An 18,089-nucleotide genomic window follows, 5' to 3' on the forward strand; every position below is an offset into this window, starting at 1 on the left:
ATCCCGACCCCACCCTCCCTCCCCTTTCTGCATGCATGCCACTCCCCAAGTCCACTAATAGGGGAGGTTCTCCTCTCCTTTCTGATCTTAGTCTATAAGTTCTCATCAAAAGTGGCTGCATTGTCCTCTACTGTGGCCTGGTAAGGCTGCTCCCCCCTCAGGGGGAGGTGATCAAAGAGCAGGCCAATCAGATTATGTCAGAGGCAGTCCCTCTTCCCATTACTATGTAACCCACTTGGACACTGAACTGCCATGGGCTACATCTGTGCAGGGGTTCTAGGTTATCTCCTTGGTTGGAGTATGAGTCTCTGGGAAGTTCCCTGTGTTCAAATTATCTTGTTCTGTTGCTCTCCTTGTGGAGTTCCTGTCCCCTCCAGCTCTTACTATTTCCCACTTCTTACATAAAATTCCATTCACTCTGCCCGACAGTTGGCCATCAGGCTCAGCATGTGCTTTGACAGTCTGTACCCCATTTTTAAACTGGATTACTTGATTTGTTTCTGTTTAACTTCTTGAGTTCTTTATATATTCTGGATATTAGCCGTCTGTCAGATATAGGGTTGGTGAATATCTTTTCCCAATCTGTAGGCTGTCATTTTGTTCTGATGACAGTGTCCTTGGCTTTACAGAAGCTTTTCAGTTTCATGAGGTCTCATTTATTGATTGTTGATCTCAGAGCCTGTGCTGTTGGTGTTCTGTTCAGGAAGTTGTTTCCTGTGCCAATGAGCTCAAGGCTCTTCCCCACTATTTCTTCTAAGAGTAAGTTTAGTGTGTCTAGTTTTATATTGAGTTCTTTGATCCACTTGGACTTTAGTTTCGTACAGAGTGATAAATTTGGATGTATTTGCATTTTTTAAATGTCTTTAATCTTTATTCAGATAATCTGTTTGTACTGTTTAGGTGTCTCAGCTGCTCCCTGAGAGATTCTGTACTTTCTGAGAAAAGAATGGATTAAAATGGGTGGGCTGTAAGAGTTTATCAAAAGGACTACAAGGGAGAAAAGATCACAGATCGTCCAAATTTTTTTTTCTGCTTTGTTTTCTAGAGATGAAACGGTTTATATTCAACAGTGGGAATCATAAACAGAACACTATTATGATTGTTCTAAGAAAAATGGCCCCTGGCCTCTTTTCCTTGGCTATCTGGGAATACAGGATATTGAATCCAGCACTTCATACATGCTAGGCACGTACTGTACCACTGAGCTACATTTACAACCCACTAGATCAGTTTCACTACTTTTCAGTTTACAATTCAAAAGTCAGATTCTATTTGTTTTCTATTTTTAAAACATATATAATGTTTTGAATAAATTTTTCAGTTTTATTGAAATCTTATATGAACAAGAAATTGGAAATACAATCACATCAAAGAAAAAATTGTCATGGCTTTGACATTTAAGCCAAACAAATTGTGTAGGGCAGATTTCAAAAAGGTGTGAAGTTATAACAACTTAAAAACGGTTAACCTGCTTCTAGAAATGCAACATATACAGTCATAGGTTATTTTCAATACAAGGAAACTTAAATCTGTTTGCTTTAATTTCTCAAAACTACTAAGACAAAGCACTAGCTTTTACTTCTCTTTACAGCATATTTCATACTCCTTTGTAAACTATTCCAAATCCAAAAAATAGAACTGTCTAAACCAAAGTTTCTGCAAAATCATGATTTAACAGTTTGTTCTCCTATCAGTGGCCTTGGAAAGGGGCAGGGAGGAGATGAGGGAGTGAGGTTGGGATTGGGAGGGAATGAGGGAGGGGGATACAGCTGGGATACAGAGTTAACAAAATGTAGCTAATAATAAAAATAAAAAATAAAGAATAATTTAAAAAAACAGTTTGTTCTGAAGCTAAAATGAAGCCTAGAATGATAAAAAAGCATTGTAACCCCAGAATAAGGAAACTCTGCAAGCCCAATAATGTCCAACAGCATTCAGAAAAGAAGAAAAATATAAAAGCCTTGAGTATCTGCACAATAGTGACTTCTTCAGCTGAATACAAATGGCAGCAAACTGCTACTTAAAGACGAAACTATTACACCAATTTTGTTTTGAAGAATGAAGCTCTAGAGCTAATCGTATCTTGCCAGTATCAGTTTTCAAACCCTCACATGTCTATTTCTACTGCTGCCCATAAATATCCTTAAAAAAATTCTTGGTTGTCATTATTGTAACCAAAGCTACCAGAGTAGTCACCATCTTGCTGAAGGGGCTGCTGAGAGATGGGTTGGGAACCCCAGTTTTGTTGGCTGCTGGTCTGACGGTGTTTGGAACAGCCTGGTTGTACCCATCTGTCTTTTCCTTGACTACTACATTGCCCTCTTGATTGCCCCAAATGCCATGAGGGCTACAGCCTCTCTGTTGTTGTGCAGGAACCCTTCTGCCACTCCTTAAGACAATTGGTGGTCCCAAAGGTGGCCCCTTCTGGGAATAGCCAGCTCCACCTCTTGGAGGTGGTGCTACCCGCCCCCTTGGTGATGGTGGAGCACCTTGCCCTCCCCTTCTGTCTCCTCTTCCTCTTACTGTAAAGCCATCATGATAGCCATAGTAGGGATCTTAATAGCTTTCACAATAGTTGTGATAACCATAACCATAGTAATCATCATAGTAGTCTTCATAATCATAATAATCTGGAGGGTAGCCATATCCACCTGTCCTTCCACCACGAGCTCAATCTCTCATTGGAGGTGGCATTCAGGGAAGAGAGTGATAATAATAATCTTCATGCGCAGTGCTTCTGGAGACCAGTGTAACAGTTTGGCGCTCTTTCAACTTCTTCTCTGGTGGTTTAGGTAAGACAATTTCAATTCCTTCCCCTTCTATTTCTTTTACCATTCATTTCATCCATAACCTTAATAGCAGTTCCTCTATCTTCAAAATCAATGAACTTCTTCACTCTCTCCAGTTTTCCAAATTCAGAAAATGACTTTTCTACTATTTCTTCTCTCACTGTAGTAGCCAAGTTTCTCACAAATAAAACTTTCACCTTAGCCATGACTTCTGGATCTCGTTTTTCCACGGGGTCAGCCCATTCCTCTGTAACTACATTTCCCCACACTTTTACTTTTCCACTCATTTCGATTGTGCTGCTGTCTTGTGATCATCATATTCAAAGAAGCATAACCCCCGATTTTTCTTTTTGTTGTCGAGTTGATGATAGATAATAATGTCCACCAAACTCTATGTGACTTAACTGAACTCTTCCAGAATGTTTTCTTTACTCTTATTCTTTGGAATGGATCCAGCAAAAAGTCTGTTGTTTGCCACAGAGATGCAAACTCCCAGGTATTTACCAGGGCAAATCTTACAGCTGTCACACAGTTTAACTGCTTCTTGGGCAGCTTCCTTTCCACAGAAGGTGTTAAATACATATCCTCTGTTCTAACCAGAGAGTGGATCTACCATGAGGTATAGATCCCAGAAAGGATCAGTCTTCTCAAAAAAGGGCACCAACTCATCCTCATGTAAGTTTCTTGGAATTTTTCCTACAAAGACCTCTGTTCCAATACCAGGCTGCACACCTGAGTACACACTCTGGTGGTGAACCACCATACTTCCTCTGTCTTGTAGTTACATCCAGAGTATAACCAGTCCTCTCAGGCAAGGCCTTAATCTTTCCTTCATTGGACCCTTTTGTGGACTCTTGCACCTTGTTGCCTTGTTTCTCTCTTTGCCTGTAAGTCTGCATAACTCCACATAAAAATGCACTTTTCTTCTGAACATGCTGTAGTACAGAGAGAGCTCCTTCTTAATTAAATTCCTTGAAAGCATCAATTGCTCTTTCATCAAAATTGACATAAGCTACCAACCTTGGTTGAAATTTTTCATCAAGTCTTTTCTGCAACCTTCTGTGGGAGGCCTGCCTCTATCAATGTCTTGTAGTGTTCTGTGTGAGTACACTGGAAGTATCCATTGGTTCTTCCTCTTCTATTAATTGAACCACATTACCATTCACCTGATTAGCCATTTTATTATGCAGGGCAAAGCTGGGGGACAGTGGCCAGGCCCTTGAGAATCAGCACGAGGCACTTTCAAAACCACTAGAAATGGCATGTTTGAAACCCCCATTTTCTTTTTCTGTTTTTTTAAAGATTTGTTTATTTATTATTTATACAGTATTCTGCATGCATGTATACCAGCAGGCCAGGGCACCAGATCTCATTATAGATGGTTATGAGCCACCATGGGCTTGCAAGAGCAGTCAGTGCTCTTAACCTCTGAGCTGTCTCTCCAGCCCCAGTATTTGTTTCCTTGTTTTCTTCCCCCTCACTTCCCTCAGCTAATACTCTCTGGAAACAACTCTACAAATGTACTCAAAGATGTGTCTCTTCAATACCCTCGGTAATTTTTACAATTATTTTTGAAATTAAAATATAGTCACTGCTATGCCTGATTCACAATCCCCCAAATAACCACCAGGAGTAGAGTCTGTTGCAAAAACACATGAAGGTCTTTATTCAAAGCTCAAGCTGAGACTCTCACAGACACCAAGGCATTGGTTTCCAGCTGAGATGTCCGAGCTCCAGATTGTGGGTGATTTATAAGTCCCAGTCCCTCCCAGAGCACCCAGAGCAGGGGGATTCCAGCCTGGCAAGCTTCTAATGATTAAAACAGAAAGGGGGGGCTACATTTCAGAAATGATTTGCTGTGGGAAGGTGCCAAAACCATGAACGGTTCTGGCTTTCTTTGTTCTCTCTCTTGCAGGGGAAAACAGCCAGCCTTGGGCTAAGAGGGACAATGAGCTCAGTCTGTGCTTTTTACAGGAGCAAAGCTACAAGTTGGAACAAGTTGGGGGCTGGTTTCCTGGCAATGATATCTCTAATGAGCAGCAAGGTCAGCTCTTCCCTGAAGTTGGCTGGACCTTCCTAGAAGCAGCAAGATCAACTGGCCTGATATGTTTAAAATTTTTAGGTCACTAACCCAAGAAACCTAATTTTTAATTTTATGGCCTCTCATTCACATCATTCCCCTCTTTCCCTTTCCTCCCTTCATGCTCTCCTCTCCAGACCCTTGCTCTCTCTCAAACTCATGATCTCTGGCCTCTTTTTCTTTAATTGTTACACACACACACACACACACACACACACACACACACACCTGAATATAGAAACACAGCCTGCTTAGTCTGTATGTTGCACACACACACGTGTAGTGTGAAAAGCAAAATTAATCATCACAGGTGCTAAGATCCTACAACAATTTTATGGTTTAAAATAATACATATAAAAGATAGATATTTACTCAAGCTTATCCAGGAATTCAGTGTTAGATTTGTGATATACACCCTGACTTAAACCACCCAAGCTTTGGCCACAAATGTTCTACCTAAAATGAGTTTTATATGAACCTCTTATATAAGCCAATTTAGGAAACGGTTCACATATCTGTCATTCAGGAATTAATAGAATACTTCCCAATATAATTATAACTCCTTAGGTAAGAATGTCTGTGTGGAATATAATCATGTCTCAAAACCAAGAATATTTTAAGTTTATACCAAGAGGAAAACGTTAAACAATTGGTACCTATAGGTATCAGACACAACTGTAACTGGTCCACATGAATAATGTAGATTCAGAATTAATGCTAATATGGGAAGTCTTAAACTTAAGTGCAAATCTGATCAAGATTTGTTCTGAGCTAAGAGGAGGGACTTTTCCTTTTCTCAGTTTTAAGGAAAGATGTATTAAAGCTCCAATGCTGGTTTTGATGAGGGTTAGTAGCACAGACCATGTGTTGGCTCTTTCGTGCTGCTATACCCAAGTCTGCGTAACTACTAAAGAACTGAAATCTGGTTTTTAGAGTTTTAGAGGCTGGGAAGTCCCAGATCAAGACATGTGCAGATGTGGTTGTCTGATTAGGAATGTTCTTTGCTCCCAAGATAGTTTCTTGTTGCTGTACCTATCAGAAAGGAACAATATTGTGTCTTCATATGGGGGAAGATAGAAATGCAAATGCTGTATGAGATTTGTTTTATAAATATCTTAATCTTTATCAAGATAGTGTAGCTCATGATGCTTAATTATCTCTTGAAGATCCTGTCTTACGCTCTTGTTTTTTATTTGTTTTGTTCTGTATTTTCATTTTTTTAAGATGAGGTCTCACTTAGCCCAGGCTGGATTTATAGTCACTTTACTGCAGCAGCTAGCTCCCAAGTGCAGAGATTACACTTGTGCCTAACAAACCTACTTAAGATCCTATCTCTCTCTCTTTTATTTTAAGATTTATTTTAAGTGCATTAGTGTTTTGCCTCCATAACACATTCATGCCTAGTACCCACAGAGGTTAGAAGAGAACATCAGATTCCTCCAGAACTGGAGTTACAGATGGTTGTGAGGTACAATGTGGGTGTTAAGAACACAGCTCAAGTCCTCTGCAATAGCAACAAATGTTCTTAACTACTGAGCCACCTCTTCAGCACTAAGACCTTACCTTTTAATGCCTTCACATTGGCCATTAAAATTCAACAAATGAATTTTGAAGGGACCTACCATAAAAGCCTTAAATTAATCCAATTATTTAAACATCAGCTTATAATGTAGACTCTAAGAAACTAGGAAGATGCAAAGAGACATTCATTCATCTGATGATACTATCGCATGCCTATGGAAGCCAGTGCAGGCATTAACAGCAAAAGAGGAATTCCCTGTTTTCATAGACTGGACATTTTATCATGAGAAAAAAGAGTCACTTGTTTTCATGCTTTTCTTTCTCAATTTTTTATTAGAAGATTTAAAAGATACAATACTAACTTAAGAATGATATCAAGATCAGAATAAAAATTACACCACTGAGTGGAAATAGTTAATGTGCAGAAATGTGCATAAATAAAATACAACCATTTACTCAGTAACATTATTAATCAGAAGAGGAGCTACACCTAAAAGGAAATTTGAACATCAACTCTTTTTTTATTATTATTATTTTTATTACATATACCGTGTTCTGCCTGTAGGCCAGAAGGTGGCACCAGAATTCATTATAGATGGTTGTGAGCCACCATATGGTTGCTGAAAATTGAATTCAGGACCTCTGGAAGAACAGTCTGTGCTCTTAAACTCTGAGCTATCTCTCCAGTCCCCATGAACAGCATTTTTTTTTTACTTTTTAGTTATTATTATCATTTATTATAATTTATTCAATTTGTATCCTGTCTGTGGCTGTCTCCCTCGTCTTTTCCCAAACCCACCCTCCCTTTTCTCCCCCTACACCCCTCCCCTAATACACTGATAGGGGAGGGTTCTCTTCCCCTTCCATCTGACCCTAGCCTATCAGGTCTCATCAGGACTGGTTGCACTGTCTTCCTCTGTAGCCTGGCAAGGCTGCAACCCCAGGGGTGATCAGAGAGCCTGCCACTGAGTTCATGCCAGAGACAGCCTCTGCTCCCTTTACTAGGGTCTCCACTTGGAGACCGAGTCTATGGACTACATCTGAGACGGGATTTTAGGTCCTCTCCATGCACGGCCCTTGGTTGGGGTATCATTCTCTTCAGGGACCCCAGGGCTCAGTTTTTATGGCTCTGTTGGTCTCCTTGTAGCATTCCTGTCCCCTCTAGGTCTTTCTATCTCTCCCTTCTTTCCTAAGATTCCCTGCACTCTCTCTGCCCAAAGTTTGGCTATGAGTCTGAACAACAATTCTTAACAGAACATAATCAAGAACTTCAGATTTCTCAAAAATGATTAGGTGTGGACCCATTCAATGAGTTTTGGCATTTTTAATAAAGTGTAAATACCAGTTATTGAGATTTAATTATAGGGTAATTTTCTGGTGAAAGCAATTCTCTCCCTCTCATGCATCCCTTTTGGCTTCCTGGCCCCCTTTTGGTTTTCTGTCCTCCCTCACTCCCACATCGACACACATACATAAAAATAAGAAGCTAAATTTGTTCTCGTCAATCTGCAAGTTGAGCACAGAGATCAGTGTCTGTAATCCAAGCAAGGCCTGGGAAGAAGTTTAAGTTCAAAGGTAGACTTAATTATATAGCAACCCCCCCCCCCCCCCCCAGTTTTTTAAGTTGAGGGTAATGGGTCAAAAAACACCTTATCCAGTAGTCTTGATGCGAGTGCAAATGTTACATCTGTGTAGGGTAAATTTTCATCACCAAGATTGTAATCTATATAATGATTTGGCCATTATGCTGCCCAGCAGCACTTAATTAGTCTTTTGGCTCCTTAGTCAACTGACATGATACACTTTGTAATTCCAGCACTTGGAACATACTGGCAGGAAGACAGAAGTTCAAGGTCACCCTTGATTACACTAAGTTGGAAGCTAGCCTGGGCTATTGTAGAAGAAAACAAAAACTAAAAATATATTGACACTACACCATGATCAAAGAAGTGTAAAAGTACCGCCTTGAGAAGTGACGCTATTATTTTCTTTGCAAATGTTGCATTTTCAACCGCCCTTTCACAAGCTGCTCCAAAGCTGATGATGAACGACCCATTGGTTTTTTTTGTTTTTGTTTTTGTTTTTCAAGCTATTCCCTGAAGTCATCTCAGAGAGCTAACAGAAAAACCGTGCCAAATCCTCCTGAAACCTAAATCCCTTCCAAAGGACACAGCTTCAGAATCGCGCCGCTTAAAAACCCAGGTAGAGCATATGGTCAGGCATTCCTGCTAACTAATCACCTGAGGGCACCTTCCAGGGACTTAACGGAATCACCATGTTCTGGAATCTCAAAGAGGTTCCACCAGCACCTTAGCCTGAGTCTCCACCCTCAGCTGGTCACCAGAGGGCTTCAATGGAGAGTAACGTCAGAGGAAAGGAAAAAATGCCCATCACGCGAGATTTCGTGGCGGGATTTTGAAGTTGGAGACCGGCTGCGGCACATGCGCAGTGGCCTCACAACCTCAGGGTGGCACGCGGGGAGGTAGGCTGAGAGACTTGAGCCGGGGAACCCAGCGTGCTGGTGCTTTTTTTTTTTTTTCTTCCTCGCTGCTACCCTCTCAGTGTGTGGGTCTGAGGGTCCGAGAAGACGCGGAGTAGCAGGGCTCACCTCCTCAAGCGCATTTGTCCTGTGTATGAGGAAGCCCTCACGTTCCCATAGTAGTTAGAGCGCTGTGTCCGGCATAGCGACAGGGACCATTCCTACCCGTTTCCCTGTGAGCGTAGTTGCCCTGAGGCACACACTCCCATCCCCTGAGACTTGGCCTTGAGTGTCCCTCACACAAGTCTGGATCTCCATTACCCCCACCGCCTCACTTAATCAGTTTGTCGGCATCATCCCCAGGGGGCATCCCCACTCCGAAGCAGTGAAGATGGCTGGAGGACGTCTGCTGCTGGGGGGTGACTTCCTGTCGCCGCCGCCGTTGCCCCCCCTCCCGCCGCCGCCGCTAACCCCCCTCCCGCCGCCCCCGCCTGAGCCAATGCTGGAGCAGTGGCGCTATAGCCACGAAAGTGACTGGCAGTGGGCTCTGCGGCGGAGCTTCATCTGTAGGCACTTGCACAGCTATCCCGGGGCTGCCCTAGACCAGCTCCTTGCACTCTCCGCCGCCTGGACCAACCACGTTTTCCTGGGCTGCAGGTGAGGATGGTGTTGGGAGGTCGAGTTGGGAACGAGGGTGGTAGATGGGTGATGGGGATCGGCTTAGGGATGAGGGTTAGGGTGATGGAGTTAGGGTTACAGACAGCCCAAGGGCAGAAGAGGGTCAGTAAAGGTGGTAGTGATGGAAACGGGCATTATTCTGACGATGGCTTGGAGGCTAAAGATTCGAAGATTCACTAGAGGACAAGGAGAAGCTTCACTAGTGGTTGGACAGTGTAGTGGGGGGCCGTGGTGGCCGTCAATGACATAACAGCACAGGAGAGCACAGAGATGTCCCTCCAGAACCAGAAATGGTTGTAAAGTAGATCCTGGAAGAGGATTGCTGAGAAGTAGTGGTTGTGATTGGTGAAAATTGCAGGACCTCAGACCTGCATAGGGTCTTCCAAGGATGCGGTATCTGCAGAAGATATTTGATGGGGCTTCAGGGAGGAGGACAAGGAACTCCGCAGTTCTAACCTAGTCTCCTGACCACTCTCTTCTTCCATCTCCATTCGATAAAGCACCCTCCTCTCCTCCCCCCAGCCAGGTCTTATAGTCGTCTCCTGGGGAGGCGGTATGTGTCAGGTCTTTGAGCTGCAATGTCAGGCTTGCTTGTAGACTTGCGCATAATGTACTCAAACAAAGAAATGGATCTATCTGCTGTAAAAATGGATTCCCCTCTTTTCACCTTAAATGGGATAGGAGGAATTAAACATTTGGACTCTGTGTGTGGTTTTAGGGTTGTATGTGTATCTCTCTCTGTTTCCTCCTTTCCTAGAACCTGGTGGCTTCTGAACAGGTCTCATGGAAAGTACTTTGCCTTCTATTGAGACTGCAGTATGGTTCTAACGCAGTTTTTTGTTTTTCGGTTTTTTTTTTTTTTTTCCCTTTGAACAGAATGCTTGGGTCCTCTGTCCTTCAGAACCTTGAACTTGGCCTTATCCTAGTCGAATTCTTTCAGTACACTGGAAAGATTCTTTCTTTATATTCCTACCTAACAGTCAGTTTGTTGGTATTAAGAAGAATGAGAAATTCTGGAAAATGATCAGATTTGGTTCAGCCAGATCAGTTTTAGGAATGATTATAAACAACACAGAAAAAAATTGCCTATCCTCCCTTAACTGTTGAACATTGCCTCCACTGGGAAATTTGCTTTGCCCAGTCACAGAATTTTTTTTCTATCTTCTCTAAGTTAACATAGTTTCTACTTCCAGAGATAATAACTGTTTGACTGGAGGAGCTGGTTGCTACTGGGAAAGCCTCAGCAATTAATTGTCAGATAAATCTAATTTGCCTGACAATGTTATTCTTGCTGTAAAAATGTACCTTTACCATACAATCTTTAGTCTTAATACCACAAAAGGCTACAGGGAATCAAAATCTTAAAATATCTTTAATAGGGGAAGATAACCATCCTTTGCATTCATAACTAAACTTATCTTCCTGCTAGAATGCAAGCTTTGTGGGTAGGATTTTACTGTTATTCATATTCACATCTTTGTCTTCAGTGCTAAAAGAAAACTTGAGCAGTATTCTACTTTAGCATATTAGCTGCTTAGTGAATGTTTGGGGAGTGATAGAAGTATACAGCTTTGTAATATACAACATATTTTCAACACTTTCTATTTTATAACAACCACCCTAGGGGTCAGGAGGTATCTCCTTTTTACAACTAAATCAATGGAGGTCACAAAGTTAGGTTACTGTGCAGGGTCTCACAACTATTTCCAGTCAGATGCTCTTACCACTGAGACACAGCTGCTGTGTTTGGGAAGGATGGATGAGAAACAAAAGAAGTAACTGACATAAGACAAATATCTAAATCTCTAATCCTGAAAACAGCAGCTTCATGTATAACCAGGGCATGAACACAAATCATGCCAATGGTAGTTGGCCTTAAAAGCTCAAGCACACAAGATGTTATGGATGTGCATTGTCAAATCCTTTGTTTAGAAGAGTCATTGTGTTACAGTATACCTAAATCACTATGACTATTAGTATAGGATTATGAAACAGATGAACTGAAAAGCAGTGTTTGCATTCTATCTGATCATTAGACACAGGAGAATGGGAACAACCCAAGAGAACTCTAGAAGTTTGCAACTCAGTGTAGTCTTCACTTAAGGTAGGCTTTGTTCTCTTTCGGTGCATAGAATTGACATTCTTCAAGTTGGCGAGGCTCTTGTTTTGTGTGACAGACTGTTCTTAAGTAAATTGGCCGAAACATGGTGACACAGCCCTTTGTTAACTCAAATTGTTAACTAGTTGTTCAAGGGATTCCATTTGAGTAGAAGCTGAGATAAAAAGGAAATCTGAAATTGAGATTCGGGGCATGTTTCATTTCCTTTTAGTGATACTGACCATTTCCGTGGAACAAATTTGAAAGTGTGCACGCGGGCATGCATTTTGATAATATGTTATGTGGGTGAATACCCTTGACTGTGAGGCCAGAGGTCCATATTATGGGTCACCTCTATCACTCTCTACCTATTGTTTGAGACATTCACGGAATCTAAAGCTTACCAGTTAGGTTAGACTGACTGGCCTTTGAACCACTGTAGTCTGCCTATATTCTCTCGACCAGCAATTTGGTGACAGACCATGCAGTGTGTCACCATGCCCTGGTTTTACCTGGGTACGGAGAATTAAAACTTAGGTCCTCTTCTATAGCAAGAACTGAACCATTTCCCCAGCCCCTGAATATCTTCTTGCCTCTATAATTGTGGTTCTTACACATAAGCATGTGTCAAATCACCTGTTTTGGATTCTGCATGTGGTGGCACAAGACTTTAGTCCTAGCAATCAGGACCTGAGACTCCAGCAGGAGGGTGGGTGGTGAGCTTAGGGATTGCCAGGACTGTATAAGGACACCCTGTCTAAAAAAAATAACAAAAATAACAATCCCTGTTAAGTTTATTAAAGCCAGGTTCCTGGCCTCCTTCCTATTCCAAGGCTTCCAAATCAGAAGACATGACGAAGGGCCTCAACTTTTTTTTTTTAATTTCTGTCAGGTTACCAGATGATGCTAATATTGCTGATTCAAGGATCAGTCTGCAAAATGCTACTTTATAGGATAAATAAAGTGATGTTTTTCAATCTAATTTATTTTTCGAGACAGGGTCTCAGATTGTCCTTGAACTTGCCATGTAGCTGAGGATGATCTGAAAGTTATGATTTTCCTGCCTCCACCTCCTGAGTGCTGAGATCACAGGGGACACTACCGTGTCCGGTTTTATCCAATGCTCAGGACTGAACCTGGGGCTTCATGAATGCTAGGCAAGCGCTCTGTCAATTGAGTTATGTCCCCAGCCCTCCAGTCTACTATTTAGTAATCTTTATTTATTGTCCAAGCATCCAAGATGCTCATAGAACTTTCCCTTCACCTTTTCTGTTTTATAAAATAAACAGCCTATCAAGAAGTTTTGCTGTGATGTGACAGCTCATGCCTAGAATCCTGGCACTTAGGAATCTGGGACAGGAAGAATTTTCTAAGAATTGTCTAAAATAGTTTCATAGCATTAGTCTTGTGGCTAATAAAAATTTATTATGGACTGGAGAGATGGCTCAAGGTTAAGAGCACTGGCTGTTCTTCCAAAGGTCCTGAGTTCAATTCCCAGCAACCACATCCATCTATAATGAGATCTGGTGCCACCTTCTGGTACACAAGTAGAATGCTCTATAAACCTGGTACACAAGCAGAATGCTCTATAAATAATAAAGAAATCATAAAAAAAACTAAGTCTTTTGATTGGCTACATATGACATTTAAATAATTATACATATAAAGGCCTAGGGTGTCCATACAGTTTTTACTTATAGATTATAGCTTTGTTTGCTACTATATTTGTTTTGCAGGACTGAGTGTAGAAACTAGAGTCTCGTTCATGATAACCAAAGACTGCACCATTGTGATCCTTCCACAGCCATTTTAGAAGGCACAATATCTAGAGTACCTGAAATATTCAGCTTTCCAGTCTTGATACATAGGATTTAAAAGCAGAGCTCTGGCCTGCAAACCCTGGCTTACTTGTCTTTGTTAACACATTAATAGAGGAATAGCATGAAATCAACTTAGCTACCTTGACCTCTTTTCCTCAGTACAAATTTGGAAAGTTTGGAAGGTAGATTCCAGGTAGATGTATGTTGTGAAACTTAACTTTGCACAAAGGTACACAAGTCATTGACGTAGGAAGGGGGAGTAGGAGTACTTTTAAAAAATTCTTCTCCAATCTATTAAGTGTATTAACTTGGAGCATTAAACATCTTATAAGTAGTTTTGAATGAATTACTTGTATTTTGAAGCCCTAATTTTTGTTTGTTTCCTTTTTTCTTTTTTGTTTGTTTTTTTTTTTTTTGAGACAGTTTCTCTATGTAGCCCTGGTTGTCTTGGAACTCATTCTGTAGACCGGGCTGACCTGGAGCTCCCAGAGTCCTACCTGCCTTTGCCTCTTGACTGCTGGGATTAACTCAAGAGTTGACTCAGTGATTAAAAGCACAAGTTGTTGTTGTAAAAGACCTGGGAGGTTCACCGCCTCCTAGGGCACCAGACATGCATATGGGTACACAGACATACATGCAGGCAAAACCCTTATATATATAATTATATATATATATATATATATAATAAATTTAAAAATGTGCCACTATATCTGGATTTTAAGTTTCTTATCTCAACATTTTAATTTAGATTTAGTAGAGCTGTTTAATATATTTGTAAATAACTTGTAAACATCTATTATTGAATACTTATTAAATTTCAGGTGACATTGTATTTAATAATTTATGTTTCTCTTGTAGTTGTCCACATAGATACAACTGTCTTTGACCAAGACTGTGATATCTATTAAGAAAAATATGTTGCCCATTATAAATCACCTTTTAATAATATGCTAGAAGTGGTAGGTGAGTTGAAGAACATCCTGCTTTCCAAAAGCTTGGTGCACTGTAAACTACATAAAAAACTTTAAGACCTGTTGCAATTCTATGGTTTTGCCTTACATATTTACAGCCAAATGTCTGATCTAATGGGCATGTGGATATGGAATGTGCATGCATTTAAAAATTATAGTATACTTGCCTTAGTGATATTTTACATCATATTCCATAATACAGAACTATGTGGCAATTGAAACACATATGGTAGCAGGCTGAGGAATATAGTTGAGTAGTAGAATCTTTGCCTGGAATGCTCGAGTCTGTGAGTTCAATTTTCAGCATGGCGAAAACAAAATGGAATAGGTGTGGCAGCAACATGAAGAAAACTTTTACAATAGTTCACAGATTAGCACATGTAATTAGTTATTAATAGGAGGTCATAGAAAACAAGTAAAAAGAATATAAAGTAACCCCTTAAATTATACTGAAGTTATTACTGGTTGAAATGTGAAATCTTTCTTGGTCAGTTTTCTTTGTAGTTAGAGGTATTATGAAAAATCACTGTGGAATATAGTAATAACTTGAGCTTTATCCTTGGGTGGGTATTTGGGTAATTTTAGGAATAGAAATAGAATTATAGTGATCTTATTAAATATCCTAAAATTTTTGCATTTTATTTTCTCTAGTCAAGCACTGAATAACATGATGGTCTTTCCTTCTTATTTAAGCTTGCTGGCCTTCTATTGTATTATGACTTCCTAATAAAGGACAGAGTCTGACTGTTGGCAACCTACGCAAAGGTTTATTTTTATAGCCTCTGGGAGATGAATTCTGTAGCAATTGTAATGAATAGGGAGCAATAGATAGGTACAATAATTACCGGTGCTGGAAGAAACTTGAGAGACAAGTGAATGTGAGTGGAGGAATCCCTAGGTATATCCTTCACTGGCATCATATGGTGTGGGTACCCTTTTCAGTTACTGCATAGGCAGAGTCAGGTTCTAATTGGAGGGCTAGAGAATTTGGACTGGACCCAAGGCTAGTGGCTTGGTTGTAACACCAATGTCTGCAAATGTGAGATTAATGGTTTTAAATATTGTGGACTTTAGACTGGAGAGATGGCTCATTGTTTAATAGCACTGACTGCCCTTTTAGAAGACCTGGGTTCAGTTCCTGGCATATAGCACATATCCATTGTGCTATATGGATAGCAGCTTACAACTCTCTATAACTCCAGTTCCAGGGAAACCCCCTCTGGCCTTTATGGGCACCAGCACACATGGTACACAGACATATATGTAGGCAAAACATCCATGTACATGAGATAATTTTTAAAGTAATGAGTGAAAAATGCTTTTAAGTTGTAAATGTCACCCAATTTCTCACGTCTTTTGCTTTTATCCCATACTTGGAAAATTGGACTCCCTACATCTGAAAGGAAGTGATGTGTAGAATGTATGATGCTTGAGATATCTTTTCTGATGTTCAGAGAAGAAAAAAATAAAGGTAGAATTACTCTTGGTATTCAAGTACTGATAGCTGTAATAGCAGTTGTCTATAAGAAATGCAGGTTATAGATAGCTTCCCATAATCTGTCAATGAAGACTACTAGGTTTTGATTAATACTTTACAAGGAAAGCTGATTGATGGCTATGAAACCTACTGCACTGAAAGGCAAAGGTGTTAATCTTTAACTTCACAGTTATTCATGAAAAGTTGTACTTGTTACTCAGTTTCAGGACTTTCTTCCCAGATGCTACCAGTTAGGCTAAGAAAGGCTCTGAAAATAGGAAGAATAAGCAGGTACTCATGATAACAAAACTTTACTTGAGCTCACTTTTTAATTGCCATGCAGGAAAATTATGTTATCAAGAAGCCATTCTAAGCCATGAGCAGTGGCACACACCTGTTGTCCCAGCACTCAGGGAGGCAGAGACAGGAGGATCTCTGTGAGTTTGAGGCTAGCGTGGCCTACAAAGCAAGTCCAGGACAGTCCAGGCTACACAGATCAACCCTGTCTGGAAACAAAACAAAACAAAACAAAACAAAACAAAACAAAACAAAACAAAAGGAGAAGAAGCAGAAGCAGCAGCAGCAGTAGCAGCCAATCTAACCTGTTGTGATGGTGTGCACCTGTAGTACCAGCACTCAGGAGGCTGAGATGGGAGGCTACCCTGAGATACATTGTATATTGTTGTATATTGTATAAGTTGTATATTGAGACATTGTCTCAAAAAAGAAAGGTGGGGTGGGGTAGAAGAAAACAATTAAAAGAAACCTAAGAAACTAAAAGGGTTTACCCTGAGATACATATGAGTTGTATTATTGAGACATTGTCTCAAAACAGGAAGATGGAGTGGGTAGAAGAAAACAATAAAAAGAAACCTAAGAAACTAGAAGGCTGATGAGATGTTTCACGCGTTTGCCACTAAGCCTGTCAATCTGAGTTTGATTTCCAGGACTCCCAGGGTGGAAGGAGAGAACCTATTCCCACAATTGGTCCGCTGACCTCTATATGTACCATGTGGCACATGTGCAACCCCCTCAGGCACAATAAATAAATGTAATAAAGCAAACCCAACAGTACTATATCAGTTGCCCTCAATGATCATAAAATACTACAATTAGGATAATGACTTTGTCATCACTAACAGATCAGAGTCCTCTAGTTTTACTAGTGTGTTTGTATTTAATTCTATATAATTCATCATGTATTGTTTTTTTGCTGTGGTACTGAGGATGGAACCTAGACCCTCATGCATGTTAGAGCAGTACACTATCACTGAGCAACACCCCGAAACTGGAAGTTTTTAAAATCTATATAGTGAGATGGATCAGTGGGTAAAGGTGTTTGCCACACAAGCCTGATTACCTAAGTTTGATAATCTGGAACCCACATAAAGGTGGAAGGAGAGAACTGACTCCAGAGTTGTTCTCTGACCACCACATGTGGCAGGACCATGTTGTGGGCAATTATACACAATTGTAATATGTTTTTAAGAAGACCTTTAATATTCCCAGTACCACCAGCATCCCATCTTTGCTCTTTTAAAATAACTAAACCAGCACCCTCCCATTCACTGTGACCCGTATCTGTGGTTTGTTCTTTTTTCTTGCTATGTAGTTTTCCATTGTGTATTTGTACCAAAGTGTTAACCATTCACCTTTTGAAGAGTATCTGGGCTGATTATAGTTAGGCCTATAAAGCTGCTGTGAGCATTCATATACAAGTTTTCATATGAATATATGTTTTCAGTTCTTTGGGATAAGTGCCCAAAAATACAGTTCCTGGGTCATGTGGTAATTGACATTTAATTTATTAGAAGATACCAACTTGTTTTCTAGCGTAATTGTCTCATTTTATAGTCCCACCAGCAATGTCTGAGGGATCTAGTTTCTCTACATTCTTGCCAGAGATTTGATGTCATTACTACTTTATAATTTGGCCATTTTGATATGTCAGTAGTTTCTTTCAATTGCATTCCTCTGGTAGATGATGGTGTTGAACATCCTTTGTTCATTTGCAATCTTTCTGTACTCTCCAGTGATGGGTTTTATTGATGACCTTTGTGTATGGGGTGGGTGACTATCTACATATGCATGCATGTGTGCAGGTGAATACACCCACAGAAGCCAGAGTGGAATGTTAAATGTCTTCCTTAGTTGTTCTTTACTTTTTTTTTTTTTT

General features: G+C 40.4%; 1 pseudogene; it reads right to left on the reverse strand.

Annotated features, from left to right (window-relative positions):
* Nucleotides 1-2,121: 2,121 nt before the first annotated feature.
* LOC129674890 (heterogeneous nuclear ribonucleoprotein R-like) lies at nt 2,122-3,688 on the reverse strand (annotated as a pseudogene).
* Between the last annotated feature and the right edge of the window lie 14,401 nt (nt 3,689-18,089).

Source organism: Psammomys obesus, unplaced genomic scaffold, assembly GCF_907164565.1.
Source record: "Psammomys obesus unplaced genomic scaffold, mPsaObe1.curated_primary_1811, whole genome shotgun sequence".
NCBI classification, from domain to species: Eukaryota; Metazoa; Chordata; class Mammalia; order Rodentia; family Muridae; genus Psammomys; species Psammomys obesus.